This window comes from Pristis pectinata, chromosome 3 (assembly GCF_009764475.1).
Source record: "Pristis pectinata isolate sPriPec2 chromosome 3, sPriPec2.1.pri, whole genome shotgun sequence".
Classification (NCBI taxonomy): Eukaryota; Metazoa; Chordata; class Chondrichthyes; order Rhinopristiformes; family Pristidae; genus Pristis; species Pristis pectinata.
The window spans coordinates 8,243,644-8,258,427 of NC_067407.1; positions in this window are offsets into that span (position 1 = coordinate 8,243,644).

Below are 14,784 nucleotides of genomic sequence, written 5' to 3' on the forward strand. Positions count from 1 at the left end.
AGTGCCAGAGACCTGGGTTCATTCCTGACCTCGGGTGCTGTCTGTGTGGAGTCTGCACATTCTCCCTGTGAGCCCACGAGTTTCCTCCCACGTTAACTGGCCACAGTAAATTGCCTCTAGTGTGTTGGTGAGGGGTAGAATCTGAGGAGTTGATAGGAACATGGAGAGTTGGGATTAATGTAGGATTAGTGTCAATGGGTGGTTGATATTCAGGATGGACTCAGCGGGCAGAAGGGCCTGTTTCTGTGCTGTATCTCTCTATAAAAGGAAGAGTGCTAATTTCATTGGAATTTGCTAAATTTTTATGGGTTGGGCAGGTGGATATAGAGTTTCCTTGGTTGAAGTGACGAGAAGTGCCATCATCTCAAGTAAGGGGTTGACCATTCAGGATAGAGCTGAGAAGAAATGTCTTCACCCAGAGTGTGCAGAATGTTTGGAATTCTACACTTAAGAGTGTGGTGGAAGCTCAGTTGCTAAACATATTCAAAAAAGGGATTGATGTACTTTTGTGTATTAAAGGAATTGGTGCATGGGAGTGGTGCTGAGGTAAAAGAGCATCCATGATTTTATTGAATGACAGAACAGGGGTGAGGGGCCAAATGGCCTTCTCCTGATTCTATTTTTTTATGTTGTAATATGATGAAGAGACTACCTGATTGTCATTCAAATCCTATCTGGTTCACCAATGCCTTTCAGAGGAGGAAATTTGTCATTTTGCATAGTCTGGATTATTTGCTTTTCCAGAACCCAAGATCCGCAACAATGTCCTCGACTCCCACATAGGACAGTACAGCATGGGAACAGGCCCTTCAGCCCATGGTGTCTGTTCTGACCATGATGCCAAATTAAACACATCCCTTCTGCCTGCACATGGTCCATATCCCTCCATCCCCTGTGTGTTTATGTGCCTGTCTAAAAGCCTCTTCACTGGATTTCACTGTGTGTTTCCAATGACTAATAAAGATATCTTATCTCATCTTATCAACGCCTCTATCATATCTGCTTCCACCACCACACCTGGCAGCCTGTTTAGGAAAATCTTATCTTGCATACCATTCGTACAGATCATTTTATCACATCAGTGCACTGAGGTAGTTCAAGGGAAAACAACAACGGAATGCAGCCTATAGTCACATACTACTCCCTGTTTCAAAAACTCACCGTGCACATCTTTAAACTTTCCCCCCTCACCCTCTATTTCACATTTATACCATGGGAAAAAAGACTGGCTGTCTACCCTATCTCTGCTTCTCATAATGTTATAAACCTCTATCAGGTCTCCCCTCAGCCTCCATCTGTCCAAAGAAGACAATCCAAGTTTGTCCAACCTCTCCCTATAGCTGATACCCTCTAATCCAGGCAGCATCCTGGTGAACCTCTTGTTCACCCTCTCCAAAGCTTCCACATCCTTCCTGTAATGGGGCGACCAAAACTGCACACAACCTGCAGAGAGTGGTAAACACAGCCCAGTCCATCTCAGGCTCGTCACTTCCTTCCTGCAGTCCATCGTCACGGTGCGTTGGTGTTGGTATTGGTTTATTATTGTCACTTGTACTGAGGTACGGTGAAAAACTTGTCTTGCATACCTATCGTACAGGTCAATTCATTACACAGTGTAATTATATTGGGTTAGTACGGAGTGCATTGAGGTAGTACAGGTAAAAACAATAACAGTACAGAGTAAAGTGTCACAGCTACAGAGAAAGTGCAGTGCAGGTAGACAATAAGGTGCAAGGTCACAAGGTAGATTGTGAGGTCAGAGTCCATTTCATCATATAAGGGAACTGTTCAATAGTCTTATCACAATGGGGTAGAAGCTGTCCTTGAGCCTGGTGGTATGTGCCCTCAGGCTCCTGTATCTTCTACCTGACAGAAGAGGAGAGAAGAGAGAATGACCCAGGTGGGTGGGGTCTTTGATTAAGTTGGCTGCTTCACCAAGACAGGTAAAGACAGAGTTCAAGGAGGGGAGGCTGGTGTCCATGACGCACTGGGCTGTGTCCACAACTCTCTGCAGTTTCTTGCGGTCCTGGGCAGAGCAGTTGCCGTACCAAGCCGTGACTCAGGAAGGCTAAAGGTGTTGTCAAGGATGCCTGTCATCCTGGCCTTTGCCTTTTCTCTCTCTTACCTTCTGGGAGAAGGTACAGGAGCTCGAAAGCCTGGACGGCCAGACTCAGGAACAGCTTCTTCCCCACTGCTGTCAGACTCCTGAATCAATCACCTCTTTCACACCCCCTTCCCGGTGGTTCTGCCATGTTCTCGAATTCTTAACTCCACCTCTCTCGGTTATTCCGTTATTGTCACTTTTGCATTTCTTTTTGCACTACTTCAGATTGCACCACAGTCTCTGCACCGTTCTGCTGCTTTTGCACTAATCGTTGTATTTATCTCTGTATTTATTATTACCATGTATACTGTTTACTCTGTGAGCTTCACGGGCGCAAGGAATTTCATTGCACCCTGGTGTACACGACAACAATAAACTAATCTAATCTAATGCACTGTAACCAAAGTCTTGAATGCCCTCTAAGTGATCCAGCAAGACATTCCGTTTTATCATAACCACAACATTTTAAAAAAAGATCAAGGTCCTTCACTAGAAGGACTGCAACAGTGCATGAAGAAGGCTCACCAACAATTTCTGAAGGGCAGCTCGCAATGAGTAATAATTGTTCATCTTGCCAGTGATGCCCACATGCTGAACAATGAACAAATAAGTCAATAAGTCACTTAAAGAGAAGATCTAGATTACTCTGACTTTTCTGATTGCCAAACATAAACTGGCTGATATGCTTCTTGAAGTGTTTCTCTGACTCTCTTTGACATCCTAAGATTGTGAAAGGCACTGTATATATATTGAAGGCAAATATTTTTTTGTTATATCCTTAGTGTACTTCAAACTATTAATCCTGCCAATCATACTAGTCCTGTGAAGTAAGCAATCAGTAAGCTTTCTCTGGTCTCACAAGGAAGGAAAGTAGTTTTTGTGGCCTTTGTCCATTATATTTATCTGAACTCTACTTGTTGCCAGCCAAATTGGCAGAAAGTATTAAGGCAATAGATCACCCAACAGGCATTCCCACACAAAGAATGGGCCCAGTTTCTGCTCAGAACCACATAGCCAATCAAACCTGATATATTTACAAAAGGCAATGTTATTTCATGTCTTATCTTCAAAGGCACATGTTTCCAAACCTCTTATCGCTGAGCACAAACTTGGAAAAAAATTGAAATGCATTTTCAACCAGCCCATTGAAATTTGCATTCTCTCCTGACTGCTGACACTGATATCAAAACCTTTCTCTGGCTACAAATTTCAATCTTTCCACCCTCCTGTGTAACAGAGGGTTTCTGCTTGTTAATAAATGTAACCACCACTCGATATTAAAGGGACAGGGAGCTCAGTGACTGTTGTAGTAATGCATTAATTCTGGTTGAATGGGCAACTATCTTAACTCAGATGTATTCTGACAGGAGACCAATAATCAGGTCAAAAAGTTAGGCCAAGAGAAGTGACCTACAGAGGGTGTGGCTTCAGAAAGGGGACTTTCCTGCAACCATCAGGTTCTTGAACTGACCTGCACAACCCTAATTCTACCCCTGTAATGGAACACTACGGACCAGCTCTTGCACTACCATGTGTCGGTAAGTGGTAGGAGCTGAGGGGAGATGATGAGAATGTAGGCAGAGTACAATGGAATTAGTGGAGGATTAGTGCCTGATAGTCAGTGCAGATTCAGCGGGTTGAAGAGCAGGTTGCGATGCTGTAGGACTGACTGACTCCAGACTCTTGAAGCAGCCACTCAATTCTAACCTCTATCGTGCAACAGAGTTTTCAATGCTTCCTTGTGAAGGTATAACATCCTCATGAGAATTCCACTCAAAATGGAGAAGGGCCAGAGGGCACATCAGAATGAAAACAATGGAAGAGGAAAATCACGTTCCAGACCCTCCCGACCATTCCACTGTGGGACGGACAGAAGGACTCTTCAGCTGCCTCAGGACCCACAGGGCAGGGGTGGAAACTCAGTTTTGATTCAGAGGGACTGCTGGAGGGGACGGTGAGAGGGGAAGGAGAGTGGGAGAACAGGAGGGAGTATAGAGAGGGGGGAGAGAGAGGGAGAAGAGGGGGGAAGGTGGGAAAAGGGGGAGAAGGGGGAAAGAGAGGGAGGGGGAAGAGAGGGGGGAGAGACGGGGAAGGGAGAGAGGGGGAACAGGGGAAAACGGGGGAACAGAGGGGAGGAACAGAGGGGGGAGGAGGGGGAGGGAAGGGGGGAGGAATAGGAAGATAAAAGTGGGGGAAGAAGAAATAAATAAAAAGGAAGAGGAAGGAAGAACAAGAAGAAGACAAGGGAGGAGGGAGGACAGGGAGAAGAAAATTAAGTAAGTATTTAGTCCCTCAGCACTCTCGGCTGGGGAGTTCCACCTTTACACTCAGTGACGATGAGGAACCAGTGATCTATTTCCCAGTCAGAATGGTGCGTGGCTTAAAGGAGAACCTGCAGAGAACTACAGAGCACCTTGTCGATGGTACACAGGGCAGGCATTGTGTGCCGGCGGTGGGAGGATCAAAAGTTTAAAGTGATGGATGGGGTTTGGAGGAATTTGAAATACAAGGAAGATGTTTCAATATTCTGCATGTTGATGGGCTAAACAAGTGTAGGGTTACGGGTGCAGGGGAGTTGGGAGAGATAGGACATTAATAGAAGAGTACAGCACAGAACAGGCCGACAATACAGCAGAGGACAAGGAGAGTGAGGGGGCCACCTTGTAGAAATGTTTTAAATTATGAGAGGCATAGATAAGGTGGACGGTAACAGTCTTTTCCCCAGGGGAGGGAGTCCTAAACTAGGGGCCATAGATTTAGAGTGAGAGGGGAAAGAGTTAAACGGGACCCGAGGGGCAACATTTTCACTCAGAGGGAGGTGAATGTTTGGAACGAGCTGCCAGGGGAAGTGGTTGAGGCAGGTACAATAGTATCGTTAAGGAAGCACTTGGACAGGTACGTGGAGGGGTGGGGCTTGGGGGGGGATATGGGCTGAACGCAGGAAATTGGGACTAGCTGGATGGTTGGCATGGATTTGTTGGGCCGAAGGGCCTGTCTCCGTGCTGTATTACTCTATGTCCCCATGGTGACGTCAGTTGTCCCTGCCCACCTTGACACGATTTCCATATCAGAAGGATGTGGGCTGATACCATTGGAACATAGAAGATAGAACATAGAACAGTACAGCACAGAACAGGCCCTTTGGCCCAAAATGTTGTGCCAACATAGCTAATCCCTCCTGCCCACAGAATGCTCATATCCTTCTATCTTCCTCTCATTCATGTGCCCATCCAAGCACTTCTTGAAAGCCCCCAGACATTAACTGCAGAGTTCTAAGTTTACAGAGAATGGAACACGGAAAGACAAGCAACAGTCATGTCTGGAGGTTACAAAGGCATATTTAATGTTAAATGTATTCACCATGGACTTAAAAACTTATTCTCAATACTTCATTTTAGCTAACGGTTGTGTCGACACACTTGACTGAAAAAACTGTGAAGTTTATCTCACAATTGCATAACTTAATGTCTAGGCTCATCTTGCAAGTCATTCATCAGCTCCCTGTGTAGGTTTGAGTATTTGCATAGTCCGAGAAGAAATTCTTTAAGATTATTCGCAATAGTTTCAGTAATATGAGATCAATTGTAGATGATTGGGAGCCATTATATCAGCAGAGTCCCCAGGGTCTGGATCTTATAGGTGCCGGAGAGGCTAGATATGAAACTGAGGTCACAAGAGCAAAGGATTTTAATTGCAGGATAGTGGGAAAAGGGCTTTTGGCAGTATTGTTTGTGCATCTTAAGGTCTAATATGCATCTGCCGGATATTGGCAAAACTCATTGAAATGGAGGTGGGCACACACAGGATTTGTACAACATAAAACTGAGTCATTCAGATCTGTTCTTGGAATCATTCTCCCATTATTGCTTTCTTTTTTGGTCCAATGATTAAATATAAAGAAGAATGATTAATGATTCAGGACCCAGTTTTGAGCATTGCAGACTCCCATTTTCTATTACTTTTGTAAACATGTCAAAATCCATTTGACAAATAGGCAGGAGAGAATATAGCAAATATGGTGCCTGTATTAAAAAACAGGGGTTGGAGGCGATGAAGGTAAGGCACAGGATTCACAATGACGAGACCAAAAATGAAAGTTTAAACCAAGAAGAATTGACTAACCAGAGTGGGCCCTTTATTCTCAAAAATAGAAAACTGAGATGCAATGGGTTAGAGCTCTTTAAAATTAGAGAAGGCTTTAATCAGTATGACAGAGAGATCACTATACCTGGGAAGGTTTAATACTCAGTTCAAAAATACAAGAAAGCCATTGATAAGTCATGGAGAGCCATTCTCGTTAGTACCATCAGGGGGGAGGTACAGGAGCCTGAAGACCCACACTCAATGATTCAGGAACAGCTTCTTCCCCTCTGCCATCAGATTCCTAAACGGTCCATGAAGCCATGAACACTACCTCATTATTCCTCTTTTTTGCACTATTTATTTATTATTTTAACTTATAGCAATTTTATGTCTTTGCACTGTACTGCTGCCGCAAAATAACAAATTTCACGTCGTATCTCAGTGATAATCAATCTGATTCTGATTTAGATAAAAATTGCAGAGAGAATTCTTCAATCCTGGGCTAGTGAGAATGTAAACCTGTTATAATGGGCAATCAGTTTTTTTTTCATTCATTTGCTGGATACGAGCTCATCCCTAATTGCCCTTGAAGGTGGGGGTGAGCCGCCTTCTTGAACTGCCGGAGTGTGTATGGTGAAGGAATTCCCACTCTGTTGGTATTGGTTTATTATTGTCACTTGTACCAAGGTACAGTGAAAAACTTGTCTTGCATACCGATCGTACAGGTCAATTCATTACACAGTGCAGTTACATTGAGTTAGTACAGAGTGCATTGATGTAGTACAGGTAAAAACAATAACAGTACAGAGTAAAGTGTCACAGCTACAGAGAAAGTGCAGTGCAATAAGGTGCAAGGTCACAACAAGGTAGATCGTGAGGTCAGAGTCCATCTCATCGTATAAGGGAACCGTTCAATAGTCTTATCACCGCGGGATAGAAGCTGTCCTTAAGCCTGGTGGTATGTGCCCTCAGGCTCCTGTATCTTCTACCTGATGGGAGAGGGGAGAAGAACGAATGTTGTGGTCAATTCCACATGGCAGACCCAACCTGTGATGAAAGAACGGCGATATATTTCTAGGTTGAGATGGTGTGTGACTTGGAGGGGAACATGCAGATGGTGATGCTCCAATTGGCTAGCTGCTTCTGTCCTACTTGGTGGTAGGGGCACCATTTTGGGAAAAGCTGCCAAAGGTGCCTTGACAATTAATTGCTATGTACTTTGCCATAGTGAGGTGTGACAATGGTAGAGAGTGCAACAATGTAGGATGGTGAATGGTATGTCAATCACATTGAGGCGAGTAACATGGATGCATTTCGTATTAGCTGGATAAACACAGAAAAGAGTAAGGAATGGTTAAATAAAGGACTGGATGAAATAGAATAAAGTCGTGCCGAAATGGATTGGTATGGTTTATTATTGTCACATGTACCAAGGTACAGTGAAAAACTTGTCATGCATACTGTTCTTACAGATCAATTCATTACACAGTGCATTGAGGTAGTACAAGGGAAAACAATAACAGAATACAGAATAAAGTGTTACAGTTACAGAGGAAGTGCAGTGCAGGCAGACAATAAGGTGCAAGGTCATAATGAGGTAGATTGTGAGGTCAAGAGTCCATCTTATTGTTCTAGAGAACCGTTCAGTAGTCTTATAACAGCAGGATAGAAGCTGGTTGACATTATTCTGTTTTATATCTGTTATATATCCATATTATTTTCCTATTAAACTGTTCTAGAAATGCAGTTGATGACAAATTATGGAAGCTACAATGCCTCAGCCATATAACCTCTAGCCATGGTAAAAATAAATTACATTTATGTAGCACCTCTACCATAGAAAACTGGCTCAAAATACTTTGAGTGCTATCAGGAAAAATACATTTCAAAGTAATGTGCAAGCCATTATAAGTTGCTGTCAAGAGCTGGTTCAAAGAGATGGTTTAGCAGGATATGTGAAAAAACCAAAGGAAGGTAGAGAGGTGAATAGGTTCAGAACCAAACTATAAAATTACCCAGCACTGTGTAGGTGGTAACTGGCAGCCGGTTAATATTGTGACTGTTTTCTCCCTGTGAATGTCCTTGGGCATTGCTTTCCATGTTTATATTCTAGTGTGGGCACTCATCCCCACAGTGTTCAATCTCACCATTGGCAATGCAAAACCACAAAACTAACCTTCAAGCTTTACGTTCAAACTTCCTCAACTCAGCTTTGACGAAGCTCACCACAACTATAATCTCTTCATTAAACAGGTTACATTAACACACACACAAAATTACCCAGCAAAATTCCTACCAAAGATTTATAACTGGAAAGAAGGAAATAAAATGATGGATAATTTTGCACCTACAGAGTCCAGATACTGCAAGTCCTGGAGGAGACATAAGAATTAAATTATATTTAAGCAAGTGACCTGTGCTGCTGTTGATTTGGTCTTGCATTGATTTTTTTTCTTCATACTCTTTATTATTGATTGAATCAAACTTGGTTGCTGCAGTGTGAATTTCTATCACACACCTACTTCCACCCATCATCCCCACCAAACCCTGTGGATCCTAAGTCAACAACTCCTCATATAGGTCTCCCTATAGGTAGCCATTAGAGAGCAGTGACCACTACAGCTGAGAGACTTAAACAATATTGTCAACAATGACTAAACCACCGTTGCACAGATAAAGGGAAGGCAATTGGACAAGAGAAATATTCGTCAGATTCAGATTCAAATTAGGTTATTGTCACGTACGCCAAGGTGCAATGAAATTCCTTGGCCAGTGAAGCTCACAGAGTAAATTGTATACATGGTAATAATAAATACAGCAATAAATACAAATGCAAAACAACAGAATGGTGCAAAGTACAGTAAGGCAACCTGAAGTAGTGCAAAAAGAAATGCTAAAGTGACAATAATGGACAAGATAAGATAAGGTATCTTTATAAGTCACATGTATATCGAAACACACAGTGAAATGCATCTTTTGCATAAAGTGTTCTGGGGGGCAGCCCACAAGTGTCGCCACGCTTCCGGTGCCAACATAGCACGCCCACAACTTCCTAACCTGTACATCTTTGGAATGTGGGAGGAAACCGGAGCACCCGGAGGAAACCCACGCAGACACGGGGAGGACGTACAAACTCCTTACAGACAGCGGCCGGAATTGAACCCGGCTCGCTGGCGCTGTAATAGCGTTACGCTAACCACTACACTACAGTGCCTGCCCCGAAAAGGTAGAGTTAAGGGTTCGAGAACATGGCAGCACCACTGGGAAGGGGACGTGCAGGAGGTGATTGGTTCAGAAGCCTGACAGAAGTGGGGACAAAGTTGTTCTTGAGTCTAGTGGTCCGGGCTTTCAAGCTCCTGTATCTTCTCCCAGAAGATAGAAGAGAGAAAAGGGAGTGGCCAGGGTGGCAGGCATCCTTGACGATACTGTTGGCCTTCCTGAAGCAAAGCACCGTGAAGATGGACTGGACGGAAGGAGGTGATGAGACTGTGATGGACTGGGAATTGGACTGGGTAAAGGAAGTTCTTATTCCCTTCCATTTGTTTGACTATAAGATATAGGAGCAGAATTAGGCCATTTGGCCCATCGAGTCTGCTCCGCCATTCAATCATGACTGATTTCTTTTCCAACCCTGTTTCCCCGCCTTCTCCCCATAACCCTTAACCCCCTTACCAATCAGGAACCTATCAATCTCTGCCTTAAATATACCCAATGACTTGGCCTCTACAGCCTCTGTGGCAACAAGTTCCACAGATTCACCACCCTCTGGCTGAAGAAATTCCTCCTCATCTCAGTTCTAAGGGGACGTGCCTTTATTCTGAGGCTGTGCCCTCAGATCCTAGACTCTCCCACTAATGGAATCATCCTCTCCCTGTCCAAGCTTTCGAGGCCAGGTTTGAAGGGAATAAGAACTTGCTTTTATACAATGGGACACATTTTAAGCTGGGACATTACTAAACGAGCCACCCATTGCTCATAGAGTCATACAGCACCGAAGCAGGCCTCTAATTTGACTGAGTCCGCACCGACTATCAACCACACATTTACACATCCTACACTAATCCCATTTTGTTCTCCCCATCAACTCCTACAGATTCTACCACTCACTAGGGGCAATTTACAGTAGCCAATCCAGACATTTTTGCCTTGTGGGAGGAAATCGGAGCATCCTGGTGCAACCTACTGGGTCACAGGGAGATCATGCAAACTACACACAGACGGAACCAGATATCAGGGTTGAACCCTGGTCACGTCACTAGCCACACCACTGCGCCACCTGTTCCTGTTTCCTGTGCTTTGTAGCAGTGCCAAATTGGATAATTGAAAGCCTGAAAGCACGCACTCCCAGACTGAAGGACAGCTTCTATCCCGCTGTTATAAGACTGTTGAACGGTACCCTATTATGAGAAGATGGATCCTCGACCTCACAATCAACCTTATCATGGTCTTGTACTTTATTGTCTACCTGCACTTTCTCTGGAATACTTTATTCTGCATTCTGTGATTGTTTTCCCTTGTACTTCCTCAATGCACTGTGTAATGAATTGCTCTGTATGAACGGTATGCAAGACAAGTTTTTCACAGTACCTCGGTACATGTGACAACAATAAACCAATAATAAACCAATATTACCCAAATTTACGCTGTTAAACTTACCTTCAATTACCATTGTAGGTGTCACTTGAATATCCTTTCTTTTCCATTTATTCGGCATGGGTGCAGGTCAACACCAACATTCATCGCCCATCAAACTTAAAAGCTGACTGGGCCACTTTAAAGGGGATTTAAGAGGCAACTGCTTTGCTGTGGGCCTGGAGTCACATATTGTCCACACCAGGTAAAGACGGAAGATTTCCTTCCCTTTGGGGCATTAGTGAACCAGGTGGGTTTTTAACGACAATTTGAAGGTTTCAGTGTCACCACTACGGATACTGGGCTAGAAATCTTTCAGCGTGTTTCTTCACAAGGGTACAATGTAGAAAGTATCCTGATGGGTTACATCTCTGCCCGGTATGGCAACTGCTCTGCTCTGGACCGGCAGAATCTGCAGAGGGTGGTAAACACCACCCAGTCAGTCACAGGCTCGTCACTTCCTTCCATTCAATCCACCTTCACGGTGCATTGCTTCAGAATGACTAATGGTTTCGTCAAGGATGCCTGCCACCCTGACCACTCCCTCTTCTCTCTTCTACCTTCTGGGAGAAGATACAGGAGCTCGAAAGCCCAGACGTCCAGACTCAGGAACAGCTTCTTCCCCACTGCTGTCAGACTCCTGAACCAACCACCTTTCACATCCCCTTCCCAGTGGTGCTGCCATATTCTCGATCCTCTCTCAGTTGTTCCATAATTGTCACTTTAGCATTTCTTTTTGCACTACTTCAGATTGCACTACAGTCTCTGCACCATCCTGCTGTTTAGTGCTGTTCACTGAATTTATTGCTGTATTTATTATTATCATGGATCTCACAGTAGTGTAACGGTTAACATAACACTATTACAGTGCCAGCGACCCGGGTTCAATTCCCGCCGCTGTCTGTAAGGAGTTTGTACGTTCTCCCCATGTCTGCGTGAGTTTCCTCCAGGTGCTCAGGTTTCGTCCCACATTCCAAAGACGTACGGGTTAGGAAGTTGTGGGCATGCTATGTTGGCGCCGGAAGCATGGCGACACTTGCGGGCTGCCCCCAGAACACTCTACACAAAAGGTGCATTTCACTGTGTGTTTTGATGTACATGTGACTAATAAAGATATCTTATCTTATTCTGTGAGCTTCACACGAGCAAGGAATTTCATAGTCCCCTTGTGTATATGACAATAAACTAATCTGAATCTGACTCACTAAGTATTGGTATTGGTTTATTATTGTCACTTGTAATGGGGTACAGTGAAAAACTTGTCTTGCAAACTACTCGTACAGATCAATTCATTACACAGTGCATTGAGGTAGTACAGCGTAAAAACAATAACAGATTACAGAGTAAAGTGTCACAGCTACAGGGAAGTGCATTGCTGGTAGACAATAAGGTGCAAGGTCATAACAAGGTAGATTGTGAGGTCAAGAGTCCATCTCATCGCAATAGTCTTATCACTGTGGGATGGAAGCTGTCCTTGAGCCTGGTGGTACGTGCCCTCAGGCTCCTGTATCTTTTGCCCAATGGGAGAGGGGAGAAAAGAGAATGACCAGGGTGGGTGGGGTCTTTGATTATGCTGGTGGCTTCACCGAGGCAGCGAGAGGTATAGAGAGTCCATGGAGGGGAGTCTGGTTTCCATGATGTGCTGAGCTGTGTCCACAACTCTCTGCAGTTTCTTGTGGTCCTGAGCAGAGCAGTTGCCATACCAAGCTGTGATGTATCCAGAGAGGATGCTTTCTATGGTGCATTGATAAAAGTTGGTGAGTGTCAAAGGGGACATGCCAAATTTCTTTAGCCTCCTGAGGAAGTAGAGGCGCTGGTGAGTTTTCTTGGCCATGGCATACACATGGTTGGACCCGGACAGGCTATTGGTGATGTTCACTCCAAGGAACTTTAAGCTCTCAACCCTTTCGACCTCAGCACCATTGATGCAGACAGGTGCCTGAAGTCAATGACCAGCTCTTTCATTTTGCTGACATTGAGGGAAAGGTTGTTGTCATGACACCATGTCACTAAGCTCTCTATCTCTTTCCTGTACTCCAACTCATCATTATTTGAGATACAGCTCACTACAGTGGTGTCATCTGCAAACTTGTAGATGGAGTTAGAGCAGATTCTGGCCACGCAATCGGGCAGAACATATCAACTCGAAACAGACATTCCTTTCTGAGCTCTCTCATGGGAGGAGATTGCCACAGAAGAAAAGATTCAGGAAGGTGCTCAACACCTCCTTGAAGAAATACAACGTTCCTACTGATTTTGGGGAAGCCCTGGCTCAAAGCGAGGACATTGAGGTTAGTACTGAGGACCTCAACGTCATGTATTGGGAGCACATGGTCACCCAGCAAAAGCAGCAGAAGGAGCACACCACCTCACAAACTACCCACCACCTACCCTGTCAGCAACCACCTGCCCATCTCTGGAAGAGTCTTCAGCTCCTGATAGAGTCCTGAGTTACCCGATAGAAGTTTATAAAATTCTGAGAAGCATAGAGCAGACAGTCAGTATCTTTTTCCCAGGGTTGAAAAGGTGAGGGGGGGAAGTTCAAAGGAGATGTGCGGGGCAAGTTTTTTTACACAAAGAGTGGTGTATGTCTGGAATGCACTGCCAGGGGTGGTGGTGGAGGCAGATATGATAGAGGCATTTAAGAGGCTCTGAGATAGGCACATGAATAGATAGACTGGATAGATACATGGACGGGAGAGGTCTGGAGGGTTACGGACTGGGTGCAGGTCAATGGGACTAGCGAAATAAAGTTTTGGCACATACCAGAAGGGCCGAATGGCCTGTTTTCTGTGCTGTAGTTTTCTATGGTTCTATGGAATGTGCAGAGAATGGAGGGATATGGACCGCGTGCAGACAGAAGGAATTAGGTGTCATTAGCTTAACTAATTCAGTATAACATCGTGGGCCGAAGGGCCTGTTCCTGTGCTGTACTGTTCTATGTTCCATGTTCATCAGTCACCTCAGAACCCACCACGCCAGAGAAAAATCAAGTCATCTTTAATCCTAGGGGACTGCCTATGGAGATGAAGTGAAAGAAAGCAGAATAACTGAATGTAGACACGAGAGACAGCAGATGCTGAAATGTGGAGCAACAGACAATCTGCTGGAGGAACTCAGCGGGTCGAGCAGCAACTGTGGGGGGAGAAGAATTGTCAACATTTCAGGTCGAAACCCTGCATCAGGACTGAGAGTGGAGAGGGAAGGTGGCCAGTGTAAAGAGGGGAGGGGGAGTGGTGAGATAGGAGTCTGAGGTGATTGGTGGACTTGAGGAGGGGTAAGTGTTGACGGACAGGTTGCGCCAGGCGGGGGACGGGAGGGGAGGAGGGTGGAGTTTGGAGACAGTGGTGGGTGAATGAAAGATGGAGGCAGACAAGGAGAAAAAAAATGAGAGGTAGATGGAGCGAGGTGGTGAGGGTGAAGGTTGGAGAGAAGCTGCTGGAGGGAGATAAGCAGGAACACAAGGGGTTCCAGTGCTGGATTATGATAAGTAGAGGTGAGAATGGAAACCATTAGGGGAGAGATGTATGGCAGATGGAACCAGAACCAGATAGGGGAGGGGTACATGTGAAGCCTGTGGGTGTGTAGTGGGTGAATGGAACCAGGACACCAAGTAACTCTCCAACACTGCCCTTCCTCTTGGGTACCCCCTTCGAGCGTTTTACCATCCCTCCATCCCTCGACTTTTCATCTCCATGACATCAACTGCCTCGACTTCACTCTCCTGGCCTGCTCCAACGCCCCCCCCCCCCCCCCCCCCAGGAACACTCTACACAAAAGATGCATTTCACTGTGTGTTTTGATGTACATGTGACTAATAAAGATATCTTACCCCCCCTCTGAGCGTACAGCCCTCCATTCACTTTGTGCACCAAACTCAAACCAGTTCTGCGACATCAATGTGTTCAGCAAACAGGCTTCAGAAAGAAGTCCACTCATGTGACACAAAGGAATGTTACACTGGG